The sequence below is a fragment of the Macaca mulatta genome, chromosome 7 (assembly GCF_049350105.2).
Source record: "Macaca mulatta isolate MMU2019108-1 chromosome 7, T2T-MMU8v2.0, whole genome shotgun sequence".
Lineage (NCBI taxonomy): Eukaryota > Metazoa > Chordata > Mammalia > Primates > Cercopithecidae > Macaca > Macaca mulatta.
The window spans coordinates 39,039,037-39,054,934 of record NC_133412.1 but is presented as its reverse complement, the minus strand read 5'-3'; the positions used below and the strand labels follow the sequence as shown (position 1 = coordinate 39,054,934).

General features: G+C 40.2%; 1 long non-coding RNA gene across 1 annotated transcript in view; it reads left to right on the top strand.

Annotated features, from left to right (window-relative positions):
* LOC144329723 (uncharacterized) overlaps positions 1–15,898 on the top strand; it is an 80,040-nt gene that overhangs the window by 12,234 nt on the left and 51,908 nt on the right. The window contains exon 2 of the long non-coding RNA XR_013395333.1: positions 6,813–6,978. This is a non-coding gene — a long non-coding RNA (uncharacterized LOC144329723). The remainder of the gene's footprint in view (positions 1–6,812; positions 6,979–15,898) is intronic.

Here is a 15,898-nt window from a genome sequence, read left to right as displayed (position 1 = left end):
CTAGTTTTCTGTTCAACTCACCCATGGAATTTTTTTCACTGACACTATATTTTTATTTCTAGGTTTCAAATTTGATTCTTTTAAATGTTTTCTTTCTCATGCTGCCTTATTTTTAACATGTAATTTCCATTCCTGCTGTTAACTTTTGAACCGGGGCAGATCAAGGTTTTGTAGAATCTGAAGCCTATATACTTTGGAAGGCCCCTCTTTAAGAAAAATAATATGTCAACTACATACAAAGTTAGGTAAAATAGTGAATATTTATTTAGAACAAGGAAAAAAGTCACAGCAAATTATGGATTCAGAAAGCTGACAAATACCACAAACATTATACAAATCCAGAAAAATAACAATATACTTTATTAACTGCCTGATACATCTCTGTGGTTGACATCTTCTTCATATGACAAGTTTATAGTATTTTCTAAAGAGAAAATAGGTAGTTCACTCTTTTCTTTACCATATTTGATCAAAATGTAATTTTTGTTATTTGTGGTTTGGAAAAGTTAGTTTCATTTTCATACACAGTTATTGGCAATATCATAAATTTCTAGAATTGTTGTAAAATTTGGAAAAAGCTCTATCAAATTTTTTCTATACATAAGCTGTATGAATGAGAACTTTGGGGGTCTCCTGAAGCACGGCAACCCTCAAGTTGGTGATTACTTGCCCTAAAGTTCATATGCCTTTGATCCCAAACCTACTGGCTGCTGTGTGCAGTTCTCTCTGATGTGGGAGTAGCAAGGGTTTTGGCATGTTCTCAGCCTCATGGCTTGTGAGGCAAGCACAAAGGAACAGCCAGTTACCACGCTGCAGTTGTTGCCCAATATCTTTCCGGGAGCGTGTCTGGGGTCTGCCTGCCAGGCTGCACACCTGCTCCAGCTTGCTCATCACATGGCCCATGGAGCAGCGACTTCCTTTACATGAGGTGGTTACACACCTGTTTTCTTTAGTCAGGCAAGCAAATATGTTCACGGCATGAGCCAAATTTCTCCTTCAAAGACATGCTCAGAGCACCTATTGCAGGTGACAAGCGGCAACTGCTCCTCTGGGCCAGGATGGGCCCCTGTGGCTGGCAGGGGTAATCTCTCCCCACACCTGTGTGCTTCATACTCAAGCCAAAAGGACATAAAACACATATTAACTACAATCGCTGCTTTGAAGTTGCTTCCTGCCATTTTGGAAGCAGTGTGCCATGGTGGTGAATGTTCTTGTACATGTCTGATGAGTAAGTGGTACAACCTGTCCTTTTCGTCAGGAGGCATAGTTGTATAGAATTGCAGTGCTGAAAAGACCCTAAATGTCATCCATCTGAGCCACCCAGAGGACCACTGTTATTTGGATGGCTGTCTCTGCCTGTCTGCCTTCTGTCTGCTGCATCACAGGAGACAGCTGATGCTGACATCACAGATTGTGTCTTCCCTGGAATCCCTAGATAGGGAGAGCAGCATTGATGACATAGGCTCCCAGCTACAGGCAACCCCTGATATGCTAGCTGAGAAAAAAAAGGAAAGATTCTGGTTTTATCTAGTAGTTCTTAAAGCTTGATTTGTGTTCAACTTCCTGATTTGATTTTAAATTCCATTCCTTTACTTTAGTTCTTATTGACAAATGGTGTGTCCATAGAAAGATTTTATTTTCCCTTTTTTAAAATTTCTGTTTCTTTATAGAACTAAGGTTTACTTAGTAGAATCTTAAAAAGTACTCTACTAAAGGTTACTAAAAATTTAGTATCTTGGACTAAAGTTGCTAGATTATGAAAAGGTGGAGTCAGGACTCTTCTCTTACAAATAAAGACCTTCTCGGTGTCCCTAGTACATGCCAACTGATTCCCACTCCAGGGGCTTTGCCCTCACTGTTCTATTTGAAGACTTTTGGTCAGTTATGACTATTAGAAATGTCTAAATTTTTTAGAATCAGGGTTAAAGTTAGGGCAAAATCTGTTCCCCATTGTCTTTTCCTTCTTGGCTGATTTTTTTTCCGCTAATGCCAATTGCATGGACTCCTGGGCACCCCTTTTAGAGAGAAGAGAGAGACATGTATTATTGAAACCTATTTCATCTCCCCAGTGCCTGGAATGTGTGATGTAATTTTACAGTAGGTTAGCTTCCTTCACTTGTTTTTGTGTCATTCTTTTTGGACTTTGACCTTCACCAGGGAACGCTAGGCCAGAATTCAACAATTTTTAAAAATTGATTAAATGCTCTTTGTAAACATCATGTAAATGGCCATATACATAGACTGTATGTCCCAGAGTTTACTTAACCTTATCCTACTTTGGAATGTTTAGATTAAAATGATTTTCTATAATTTTTACAGATCCATAAAATAGGAAACTCACTCATACATAATCAAGAGGTGACTGCATTTGCTAGACTTAGTGCAGACTATAAAATATCCCCTGGAATTAAGGCAGTTGAAAGCCACAGTCCAAAAAGAGCTTGTTCATGTTTTAGTTTCAAAATCCTAGCCAAGGAACTAGGTAAACAGTTATCAAAAACACAAATGGTATTCAGGGAAAGAAATCTGTAATATAGTTTAAGTATGCATTAAATCTTTTATTAAAATATCTTGGCTTATTAAATGCCATATTTAAGGTTGCTTTCCAGATAGTTTTAATAGTGCTTATACTGCAGTGTAGTTTGTGCACCCATTAAAAGAGAGAAATATGTTTACATGGTGTAGTCATAAAACCTATAAACTGCCATTTTGTAAGTGGCTAAGATGTGAATTGCCACAGAAACCCGGACCTGCAGCAGCTGCAAGTACAGGAAATAAGTTTCTAAATGCTGACACCGGTCATGAAACTGATATTTTATTTAGATGTCCTTGCAGCACAGAGCTCTTGGAAATCATGTTTATAGTCTTCGTGCAATAGAAATACAAGCAATGGCGTATATTTTGGCAGGTAGTACCCGATTTAGTTGTAATAATTCACAGCACTGCTTCAGGGCTTCCATGTTGCTCCAGGCAAAAACCTGTATTATAAATTATAGCACACAAAGCTGAATTTGACCTACCAGTTGATGCATAATAAACTGACTTAATTCTGAATATTAACTACACATTGTGGCCTAAAGGTTTTATGCTCTCTAAATGTAGCAATAAATTATACAAAAATCTTCCTCCTGGGTAAAGCCTAAATATAAATAAATCCCCAACCTTAATACTATGCCGAAAGACCGGTTACTATAGATACCAGAGGAATATATTAATCTTAAATATTATTGCCGAATAAAATAACTTTAGAATATCACTAAGTACCTGCACTAATTATAGAAACTTTCAGGAGAAGTTTCAGTACTTTAATAAACCATTTTCCCGTTTGTCACATTTCTTGAGTGGTAAACTGAAAGATATCACCTTGTCGCTTCAGTGATTAGCATAGGTAAAATGATTTTTAAGAATTCACCTCTCTAATCTCAAGCGCAAGAGTTAGCCCATGTGTGTGTGTGTGTGTGTGTATATACGTATATACACATATATATATATATATACATCTGTACGTATATATACACACACACATACTTAGCAAATATTGGTCAGTGAATGAATGGAAAGGAATGTTTTGAAAGTGATCAAAATAGTCTTGGGTTTGAGGAAGGTAGATTCCTGGTTTTAGGTATTTTGCTCTCCCGGTGAGTTTCTGTGTGATATTGAGCAAATCACTTAGCTTCTCTGAGCCTCTTTACTTGCTGGTAAAAGAGAGATTTAAAAAAAAAAAAAAAATCCATCCCTATTTCACAGGATTTGAGGTTTCTGCCTAGTTGAGACCAACATTTGTGAAGTATTTTGAAAAGCATTACTATCTCTAGCAAAGGTGTCTTCTACAGGTGAGAAACAATCAACCCTAGCCTAAGGGTAGACTCTTTTTGCCGTGTTTGTATCATGGGGCTTCACTTCTTTCTGGCCACAGTTGACTCTTCCTGGTTTAGATAGATCTTCTCTTTTGAGAATTTGAACTGAGAGACCCAGAGCCTGGGAACTGGTTTGTAATTTTCCCTGAACCAAGAAATATCATGTCCTTCTTGGGGCCTGATTCTATTTCCTGCCCCCAGTTTCTGTGAGCTCTCCCTGTATCTCAGTAATAAACCCCCCTTTCCTTGAGTTATATTGAGTGGGATTTAATTTCCTGCAACAGAACCATCCTGAGACAATTTTATGCATATCCCTTCTTCATTTATTTCTTGAGCACCTACTATAAATCAGACTCAGGAACTTTTGATTTTAAATTGCGAGGATAAAACAGAATTCAATATGATATGAGTCAAAAATGCTAATATGCATAAAAATATGAGCTGTGGCTTAAATGAAATAGCAGGAAGAAGTAATATCTACACCAGGAGGAGGGGTAGAGTAGGAGAGTCCCAATAGAAGAGAGTTTCTTGTATATACCCCCCTCTTTAATTTATACTGCCTCTACTGTGCTAAAAGCCCTGATTATGTCTTGTGTGGACTATTAACAGCTTCCTAACTACTGTCCTTGTCCTCAGTCTGCCCTCAATACTACTACCAGAGTTGTCAGGTGATATCAACCATGTAATACGACATGATTCTTAAACTCAGCCTTGAAAATACCCCCACATCTATGGGCTAAAGTCTGAACTCATGCCTTGGAAAGCTGACCATTCTTGGTTCCAGAATTCCTTTCTATAGTCAGGTCTCATTCCTTCTCCACACACTCCAGGATCCAACAATCTGGAACCTTGTCCTCGTCCTTGACTGTGTTTTGTCTTTGCCTCTGTGCCTTGGCTTACACCGTCCTCTCGTCTTTACCTGGAAATCCACTGTTCTACCTTTTAGCTGAAGTGCTACCTCTTCTGAGCCTTACCATGATCCTTCTCCATAGTGGAAGTAATAATTAAATTTTCGAAATCCATCCATGTCTGCACAATGCACTATACATACTAGCACAATGCCTTATGGTTAATTGTTTATGTGTCTGTCCTCCTTTTTCTTAGGAGGCAACTTGAAGGCAGGAGAGGTCCTACTCATCTTTCATCTTCAGTGACTCAGTGGAAAAATCTCATGGAAGAGGCTCAGCAAATGATTGTTTAATCAGATTGGGATGAAATTCGAATTGGACTTTGTACAATGGTTACAATTTCAGAAGGTAGTTGTGGGACAGATAGGCCTTAAGAACCAGAGAACAAAAACCTGAGCAGCGGGCAGGAGCACTCAGAGCAGGTTCAGGGGAGGGTATGCTGTCAGTTAGACTGGAAAAAAGAGAAGAGATAATAAAGATGAATAAAGAAGATAATGTTGCAAAGATTGGTTAGGACCCTGTTGTGGCAGATTTTAATTTTAAAAATGGGAGCTTAATTTTGTAGGCACCAGGGAGCCATGCCTAAGTCCTTGAGCATATTGGAGATGTGATCAGAACTGCATTTGAAGGAGATTAACCTGGTGAGGTGTGAGGGTGGACTGGGCTGGAGGTCCTGCAGGACTCTCATGCTCCAGGGGAGAAGGCAAGGCATGGTCCCCCACTGTGTCCATCTAGTTAACTATTTCTTTATATTTTTCCATTTCTTCTTTTAAACAAATTACAACAGACTTATCCACCATGCCAGTCTGATTTTCTTCATTTTGGGAGTCAGAGCATTTGGGGGGTTTTAAAGCATTTGATAGACAAGAACAAGGGCATATCATCCCCATCCAGATGTCACCCTGACTTTCAATTTTAGCAACGCTGGAGAGATGGAAATGGTTTGATATGGAGACACACTTGACCTGTTCTATTTTTGCCATGCTTTCAGGCGGCTTCACAAGAACACTGGGTTCCTGCATCGACGAGGGAATTGGAAGGTTTCACGTTCCCTCAGTGGCTTTGGTTTCCCTTCTGACTCCCCAAACTTGGCAAAATTCAGAAAGCATGACCTCCAGGTTTCAGCTGCCTTTATCACAGTATCATGTATTCCCTGGAGTCTTTGTTAAATCTTTACCAGCCCCCAAGCCCGAAGTGACCCCACCTCTATGGTATTTACGTTTTCTACCTGAAATTATGATTATCTGTAAAATGAATTTATGTGTCCACGAGCCTGAAATCTCCCTGAGGGCAGGCCAGGTCTGTGTATTCTTAAAACCTTAGTTCTCCTTACTCCTTATTCTGTTTCATCAATGTCCATGTTCCTTGAAAGTAGCAGGTACTGATACCTTACATTTGAATAGCACTTAATAGTTTGCATAGACTCTCTGCATATCAGGAAAGGAAAACTTTCTCATACCCAGTTCTCTTTTGCAGATGAGACCATCGAGACTCAGAGTATTTGAACAGTGCACCTAGGATTGCATAAAATGACAAAGCAGAGATCAAGATTCATTTTTTTCCTTCCAGGTTCATAAATACTCTTTCTACTACACTTCCCTGCCTCATGCTGGCTGATGAATGAGTGAATTTGCGTTTTAGTTAAGATTTTATCTTGGAATTACACAATATTTTAGTGAGGAAAGAACCTGTTGAGATGTCATCACATTCTCTGTAGCATCCTGGGGAGGCACATATGACAAGCTGTGGAGTGCACGGTAGTGTGGAGATTTCCTTGATCCCACTGAAATATTTAAAATTCAGCCATTAATCATAACAGCTGCATTCTTGCTTCAAGTGATCAGCCAGTAATGATTTCGACATTCTGAGTTTTAGAAATTCCCATTAATTGTCCTTAAAAAAGGGCAGGAATGAATAAACTTGACTTCATTTGTGAGGAAAGAATCAATTCCTCTCACTCTGTTAGTTGCTCTTGATCTCCTTTTTTTTTTTTTCTTCAAAATGATTTGATCTAACGTGCAGCTATTTTCTGGACTTGTTTCTCCAGGTCTGAATTGTAATGGCTGAATGTTCTAGATGGCTGTTGGTCCCCGGAATCAACAGGAAGCGATGAGCCCTTTGATAACAGGTGCTTCTGGGAGCAGTCCCTGCTAGCCAGCTTAGCTTCAAAACAGAGCAATGCTAGAAAAGACAAGGACTGGAGGCTGAGAAAGGTAAACACTCGTCAATATTTAGAGTGATAAACTTCTTTAACATTGAGAAGATAGTATTGCTTTAAGATAATGTATGAGTATATATGTATGTATACATAGATGTACATTTGACCGTCCATATCTATGTTCCACATCTTCAGATTCAACAAAATAAAAAGAAATGTAAAAATTTTGAGAAAAATGATAAAAAAAATAATATAATAAAACATAATACAAATAAAAATAATATAGTATAACAACTATTTACCTACCATTTACATTGTATTAGGTACTAGAAGTAATCTAGAGATGATTTAGAGTATATGGAAGGATAAGTATAGGTTATATGCAAATACTACTCTATTTTATATTAGGGACTTGGGAATTCATGGATTTTGGTATCTGTGAAGGCTCATAGAACCAATCCTCTGAGGATACCAATGGACAACCGTGTGTGTGTGTGTTCATGCATGTAGTATATGTGTGTGTCTGTGTCTACGTCCTCTATATCATTACTTTATACAAAAGCTCTCAGATTTTCCATAGTTCCTTCGCTCATTGATTCACAGAATTTGGTATGAATGTGTAGACAACTTTGTATTCTAGTTTGGAGTTTTTCAAAATAGGTTATTTCTCATCTTAATCTGCTGTGTAATGTAATCATTCATTCTTAACAAGTCACTAATAATTTCAGAAAGACTAAACCATTCCAGGTAGACAACATTCAATTGCTCGTAAGTGAGGAGTTTAATTTTCTTTCTAATGGCAACTTTCCCAGGATAATCTCATCAAGTATATTTTTAATTATTTGTGTTTAGCTGTTTCATAAAAACCTGTGTATTCATTTGCTAGGGCTGCTATAACAAAGTACTGAAAACTGAGAATTGAATGGCTTAAACAATAGAAATGTATTGTCTCACAGTTCTAGAGGCTAGAAGTTCGAGGTCAAGGTGTTGGAAGGGCCATGTTCCCAGGTTTCTAGGGACAGAGCCATTCCAGGCTTTTTCCCCACCTTCTAGTAGTTCCTTGGCTTGTAGCAGCATAACTCCAATCTTTACATGGTATTTTCTCTGTGTGCATGTCTACATCCAAATTTTCTCTTTTCATAAGGACACCAGTACAATTTGATTAGGGGTCTGTATGAGTCTGTTTTCATGCAGCTGATAAAAGCGTACCTGAAACTGGGAAGCAAAAGAGGTTTAATTGGACTTACAGTTCCTCATGGCTGGGGAGGCCTCAGAATCATGGCGGCAGGCAAAAGGTACTTCTTACGTGGCAGCAGCAGGAGAAAATGAGGAAGAAGCAAAAGCTGAAACCCCTGATAAACCCATAGATCTTATGAGACTTATTCACTATCACAAGAATAGCATGGGAAAGACTGGCCCCCAAGATTCAATTACCTCCCCCTGGGTCTCTCCCACAACATGTGGGAATTCTGGGACATACAATTCAAGTTGAGATTTGGATGGAGACACAGCCAAATCATATTATTCTGCCCCTGGCCCCTCCAAATCTCATGTCCTCACATTTCAAAACCAATCATGCCATCCCGACAGTCTCCAAACGTCTTAATTCTTTTCAGCATTAACCCAAAAGTCCATAGTCCAAAGTCTTATCTGAGACAAGGGAAGTTTCTTCTGCCTATGCACCTGTAAAATCAAAAGCAGGCTAGTTACTTCCTAGATACAATGGGGGTATTGGGTAAATACAGCCAATCCAAAGGGAGAAATTGGCCAAAACAAAGGGTGACAGGCTCCATGCAAGTCTAAAATCCAGCGGGGCAGTCAAATTTTAAAGCTTCAAAATGATCTTTGACTCCAGGTCTCACATCCAGGTCACACTGATGCAAGAGGTGGGTTCCCATGGTCTTGGGACCCTGCTCCAGTATGGCCTCTTCTTAACTAACCATATCTATAATGACTCAATTTCCAAATAAGGTCACATTCTGAGGTTTTGGGAGTTAATACTTCAACATGTAGATTTTGAGGGGAGTGGGGAGGACAATTTAACCCATAACGGTATGCCTTCTGACACCCCTACATTCACTTCCTTCTCACATGCAAAATACAGTTATCCCATCCCAGCATCAAGTCAAAGTCTAAAATCTCATTCACATATTATCTAAATTAGGTCTGGGTGGTACTCAGGGTATGATTCATCCCTGGGGCAAAATTCCTCTGTGTCTGTGAACCTGTGATACAAGTTATTTGCTTCTAAAATACAATGGTGTTACAGATATAGGATAGATATTCCATTCCAAAAGGGAGAAATCAGAAGACAAAATAAGGGTTATGGGTTCTAAGTGACCCTGAAACCTAGCAGGGTAAATTCTATTTGATTTTAAGGCTTGAGGATAATCCTCTTTGGTTGAATGTTCCATCCTCTAGGCACGCCAGGGCAGCGACCTCACCCCCTCCACCCTAGGTAATGGTTCTGCCATTTAGAATGGAGGAGGTGGCTTCTCCCTCTGGAACCAAGGAGGTGGCCCCACTCTTGGGGTCTTTCTTCCTTCTTCTTGAAAGATGACATATATCTGTAACCAGACATCTCTATAAGCCCATTTGCTGCCCGTAGAAGCCCAGAAGTCCAGCATCTTTCCTTCGTTTTTGTTTTTTTTTTTTCCTGTCTCTGTCCCCTTCCATCCAACTTGGCAACACTTTTGTTGAGATGGCTGACTGGGTCCACCTAGTTTCTATAGCAAACACCTGTTCAGCCACACCCTTGGTGCTTCTCCAGAGCATACTTTTTAATTTTTTTGTACTATATCTAAGTTGCGAATTTTCCTGATCTTCAAATTCTGATTTCTTTTTGCTTAGCAGCTCCTGTTTCAATTTATCTTTCTCCTCTCACATTTTAGTGTAAGTAGCAAGGAGAAACCAGGCCACACCTTTAACACTTTGCTTATGAATCTCCTCAGCTAAATAGCCACGTTTACAACTTACAAATTCTACCTTCCACAAACAGTAGAACACAATTCAGCCATGTTCTCTGCCACCTTAAAACCAAAATTGCCTCTCTTAATTACATCTGTAATGACCCTGTTTCCAAATAGGGTCACATTCTGATGTACTGGGGGTTAAGATGTCAACATATGAATTTTTGGAGAACACAATTCAACCCATAACAACCTGCTAAATTTTCACTGTTCTAGAAGGACCTAACTACCCTCTGTCTCAAGATCCACATTATGTTTTTGACTTGGGTATAGTCAATGACAAAATAGCCATCAGAGATGTCAGCAATTAAGCCAGTTAAGTTCTGTGGAACTGATTTCATGATTGTATGAGTTTCCAGGGCAAGGTCTCAGCACTTGCACTGTGCCTGGTCTAGCTGAGTTGGGAAGCATTAAATAATAATAGTCAACATATATTAAGTTCCTATGATATGCGAGGGGCTATACAAGAGTCCTCATAGATATATTACATAATCTTTAGAATAACATTGCAGAGTACTATTTATGATTTCCATTCTAAAGATTACAAAACCAAGTTAAAGAAAGTTTAAGAGACTTGTACATGGTCATAGAGAGTACAGAGATCCATGCCTTGCAGTGTCTCAGAAAATTACTGGGGTGGTTGAGTCAGTCTGGAATTGTCTGCAGACCTGGTATCTCATCTGCCTTGGGGAGCTCATCAATACAACCTTATTCACTTTGAGCCTTTAGATCTAGATACCCTGGAATCTTCCCATTTAAAAACAGTTTTTAGTTCTGGTGAGTTTTTCAGCTCATCATCACATCCAGAGATCAAATCGGTGGTCTGATGATCTGGTTGGTACCCAAGTCCCTGCCTTGTTCCTTTTAGCCTCTTCAGGGGACCAGGATGCTGCGCTTGAAAGCCTAGCTACTGAAATGATTCTGTGCCTATTTGGAAGAATCTGTTTGTAGTGGAAATTGCTAGCAGACATGGAACTCTGCCTATTTAAGCAGTCTCCCCATAGACCAAGTTCAGCTCAAATCACACCCTCAAATTTTCAGGTCCTCTTGGACATTATGATTGCCACTGCTTGTGTGTCCCTTAGGTTCAGTGGGCTTGGCAAGTGAGGGATAAAATCTATTTTGGATAATTAGTTAATTAAATATTTTGCGCATGTGTCAATTTAACAGTAATGAATTCCATGGCCATGATTTCTTCCCTCTTAGAGCATTACAATCTCTGCGCAGACTCAGTTAACTCTCTTGTGCCTGAAGTCTTATCATTGAGATCCTGGTGTGCTTCACAGCCATGGCTGCATAAGTGAGACAGAATATATATGCAGGACAAAAGCCCAGAGAACACTTGAGGTGAAATTTGGAGTTCATCTGTTTGCTAAGAAATTTCAGGTTATAGCCACACTAGGTTACTTTGATTCTCATGCATTTCAGTATCCTTGTTTCATTAGGTAATAAAGGGTAGAGGTACAGCTCGTGTTTTGCCTGTGGCAGAGGCCAAAATTTGGAGATACCCATGGGAATGTGTGTCGTGTTTGTGAATGTCATCCACCTGTGCTGTGTTTGATAACAACACATCTATTAGGTCAACTTCAAAAGATCATGGCAAACCCTAGTCAAATATCCTGACTTCCCTCACTGGTCCACAATGGATCTCTTATTTCACACGTTCTTCTAAACGTGCTTTGATTCTATTTATAAATGGCCTGTACCACCTCAAGGGCTAGTAAGTCCCATAAGTTTCCTACCTGCTGTGTAAAGTTACATTTCCTTTCAATTTTTCCCAAATGGCTTCCTTCCAATTTGGAGGCTGCTCCCTAGTCCCCATGTGTAGGGTTAGCTGAACAAGGCCATGTACAACTTCTCACTCCTCTTAATCATTATCTGAAGAGACTTTGATTGGATTGTTTCTGAGTCCTGATCTTTTCAGACTGAGGAAGCTGTGTCATTTAATACCTTTTCTAACACAACAGAGGCTGCCTACCCTTGATCATCTGGCTTTCCTTCACAACGGGTCTGCTGTGGTTGTTAAAGCTCTAGAAGTGTGGCACCCAGGACAGCAGGGGTCCTCCCAGGCAGGACCCCCCACCTGCACTCCTTGCCAGCAATAATGAAATCTCTTGGCCCCATCTTCCTCAGTTCTTATTCCCCCAAAGATTCCTTTAGCCAGAAGAGTGTCCCTCTGAGAATTCTAAAGCAGCTAACATCCCACAAAAGGGGAAGCAAATTTCCTCTGGGGTCACTTCATTTGCTGTCATTCCAAGCGTCTGATTATAGATTCTGAAGTTCTGAAAGCCCCCGAAGAGTGGAATCACCTGCCGAGAAGCTGCATGGCTAGCCAGGGAGAGTCTCTTGATGCGGGCTTTATTTCAAGTGTGAGGACCTGGTTTATTAGAAGCAGTAGGGGAAAAACTCACACCTGAGACTTCTCACATGCTTGTGAAATTCAGATATGAGAAGAAACATTGTTGGGATCAATCAGAATCTGCTGGCCACCTGGCTGGAGGGAGATGGCCGAGGAGGCAAATGGTGAAGACTTTGAATATTCTGCCTTGAATAAAGTGCCCTGGCTCCCTGGGGTTTGGACAAGGATGAATGAAACCTGCTTTGGCTTGTTCTGACATCCAGTCCCTGGAGCGAATGGCATCTGCAGCGGGAGGCAGGGGATTCTGTTCTTCCTTTTTAATAGGAGCCTTTGTGGTGCCTGGTTTAGAATGTCTCAACCCTGCCATTCCAGCTCCCTTTAAAAGGTGGCTTGTCAACACTGAATGTTGGGTGAGCCTTGAAAAGGTAGGCTTGTTCTTGGCAAAATTCTGATTTAAAATTAAGTTTTCCTCCATACTTTCAACTGAAGATCAACTCAAAGACTTGACTTCACTAAGTGTGGGCCAATGAGAAAGAAAATTAAAAATCTGCTGCCCCTGACTTTTAGGGAACATTCCCCAAAGTGACACTATTTTATGTTCAACCACTTGTAGGTAAAGAAACCCAAATAGAGAGGTAAGGAAGACAGGGGTAGAGAGGAAAGTCGATGAAAGTGCTAACACTAGCATTGCTTTCAGGTCAGGCAAATCCAATTACTTCTAGCTAGCTGTGTGATCTTGGGCAAGTTAATTAATCTCTCAGGGATAATGATACCTATTGTACAAGGTTGGTATGAGAAATAAATGTAGTATTTACACAAGGTGCAACACACTGTAGGTACATAATAAATGTTCTTTTTTCATTTTCGGAGACACTATTAAAGATCCTTCTACAAAGAAAATGCTTGCCGAAATGTAATTGCTATTAAATGCTCTCCCCCCAAAAAAATTAAACAAAGAGATAATGTGTGATTATCTGTTTGTTTTACTTTTAGGGGGGCATGCTATAGAATGAAGACGTTTGAATCAACAGCAATATGTTCATGAGGAAGTTAGGTTGTAACTATAGAAGGCAGGTGAATGGGCAGTCCTTATGTCCTTTCTCAGCAGAGCCTCCACAGATACTGGGCAGGATGTCATTTAAGGATACATGCCAGATCTGTGACAGAGGTCCTCTGTGAGGACACGTTGAGGAAAAGGTGTTTCACTTCACGGGTGTTAATAATGGGACAAATGTTAGAACAGCGTATATTGGTTGCATATAATTTGCTACTAATATAGAAGGTGATTACATTTATTTTTAAATTTTTGGCAAGTGAAAACATGCCCTAGAGAAAATAGCAAGAGAGGAAAACATGGATAGAAGTTGCAGAACTCAGAGGCCTTGATTACTTGAGAACAAAAGAAGAATGTCTTGTGATGGGTAAAACAGAACCCAACCACCAACCTGGGCTATAAGACGGCCCCAGATCTGTCTGCTATGGGTAGCCTTGACTCCTGCTACTATTATTCCACACCAAGCCCTGTCATTTTCGGGGACACCTGCCCAAATGTTCTTTTCTCTCCCCATGTGGCCTTTGTTTCCAGCATCCCAGGCTTACATAGGAGATCCCTCTTGTGTTTCTTTGGTAACACATTTCATGTGTTATTCTGTTCGTCTTGGGGAGGCGCTCACTTTAAGAAAAAGAATATAAAATTAGGCCTAAAAATATTTATTTAGAATGAGAGAAGAAATCATAACAACTTACACATTTAAAAGCTGGGAAATACCAGACATTGCAAACTTTGGGGAAATTGTTCATTATTTTAATCAATAAATCAACTGATAAACCTCTTTCCTTTATATTCTTTTGGTTTCATACTCTGATTACTTTTTCCTAGGATAGTGATCTTATAATATTGCAGAGAAAGCAGAAGGATAATTTGTTCTTTATCATAGTTGATTGAAAATTATTTTCATTATTTGTGATGCAGAAGAGTTTCCTTCAACTTCACAACTCATCACATAAATTTTTAAAGGACCAGCCCAAAATGGCAGCATAGAGCAAGCTGGCTTCACTCTCCTCCACAGAAAACTCAAAACAAATATACAGCATTGGGATTTTCATCAGCAACAACCCAGACTCAACTATGAGAATGAGATAGCCCCAGAGAAATAATACAATTGTGAGCAAACAATAGGATAATTGGACTCCACAACTTCAACATTCCTCCCCAACATTCTGCTCAGCACCAAGCATGTGGAAAATCTCCCTGCCAACTGGTTTCTACACTGGAAAAAGTGAGATTGAGGTGGTCAACCAGCTTCTCCACCAACCTGGGTGTACTTGCAGGAGGTCTATCTTGCCCTTACCCCACAAAGCATCATGACTGTCTGAAGGGAGAAAGAACTGTCCCCGAGGACAGCCAGAGACAAAGGGAGAAGGTAGGATGACTATCCCCAATCCTGGAAAATCCGCTGTGTAACTTGGCCAAATGAGATGCCTCGTCAGAGTGGCTGCTTAGCAGCACCATGCCATAGGAGGTACGTTCTACAGGTCCCCTGGGCATGAACCCCTAAACCAGTCATCCCACCCTGCTGAGATAATGCCTGTGGGACCTCGCCAATTCAGGACAGGAAGTGCTCTAATCATTTACCGGAGCCAAGGCGAACCTGGGTTTAAGGTATCACCTAGAGCCAAAAAGGAGGCAGTGACTTAGTGGTAAAGATTCACTAAGAGAATATATCCAATAAAAACCCAACAAGATGGATAGGGAAAACTGGAATACATACTGATCCTTCAATGCAAAGACATAGATGCATACCCTCAAGAAACAACAGCAGAGAACCCTGACCTCCCCGAAAGGACAAAGCAAAAATCCAGTGACTTGGTCCCAAGGAGGTGGTGATTTGTGAGCTCTCTCACCATGAATTCATGTAAATTGTTAAGATTTTCATCAAGTTTGGGAAAACATCAAGCTTCTTTCCTGTGTGAACTGTAAGATTTCAGGGCATTTCACTTTTTTGGTTCATGGATTAACTCCCCATACTCCTTGAACTGATGATGTTAGGACTGTTCCTAGAAGTGCCCATGGCCAGTGATCATTCAATTATGCTTGGGAGTGACCACATTCCACATAAAAAGACTTCGCTAAACTGAAATGTGTTTCCCTAACTCAGCTTCCCAGAAGTTACATCCTCCAAGTGCCCAAGATTCCTCCAGTAGCCTTTAATTCTGAGGGGGGAAGATCATGGCGGGTAAATTGGATTAGGAAGCAATACCAGTAAACTAACTGAAGTCAAACTATCTTTTGCAAATTTTATAAAAATTATATAACCTTGAGCTTTATCAGCATCATGGATAATCTGCCTCTGTCCCTTTGTCTCTAGAATTGCCCATCTGGCATCTGGTAGAAGGTCAGTTGGGTGAATCAGGGTTACTCCAAGTCCTTCTTTACTTTCTAGCCCCTCTAATGCTTTTCCCTCTCCTCCCTCTATCCAGTTTCTGCTCAGCCTTTGAGGCCCAGCTCATGTACATGTCTTCTACCATGACCACCTGGTCCTGTATTGTTCACATTGATTTCTCCCCTGCCACTGTCATATTTCCAGTTGAGACAGGGAAACGTGGAGGCAGGGACACCTAACACAAATAATTCTTGACAAATGGAC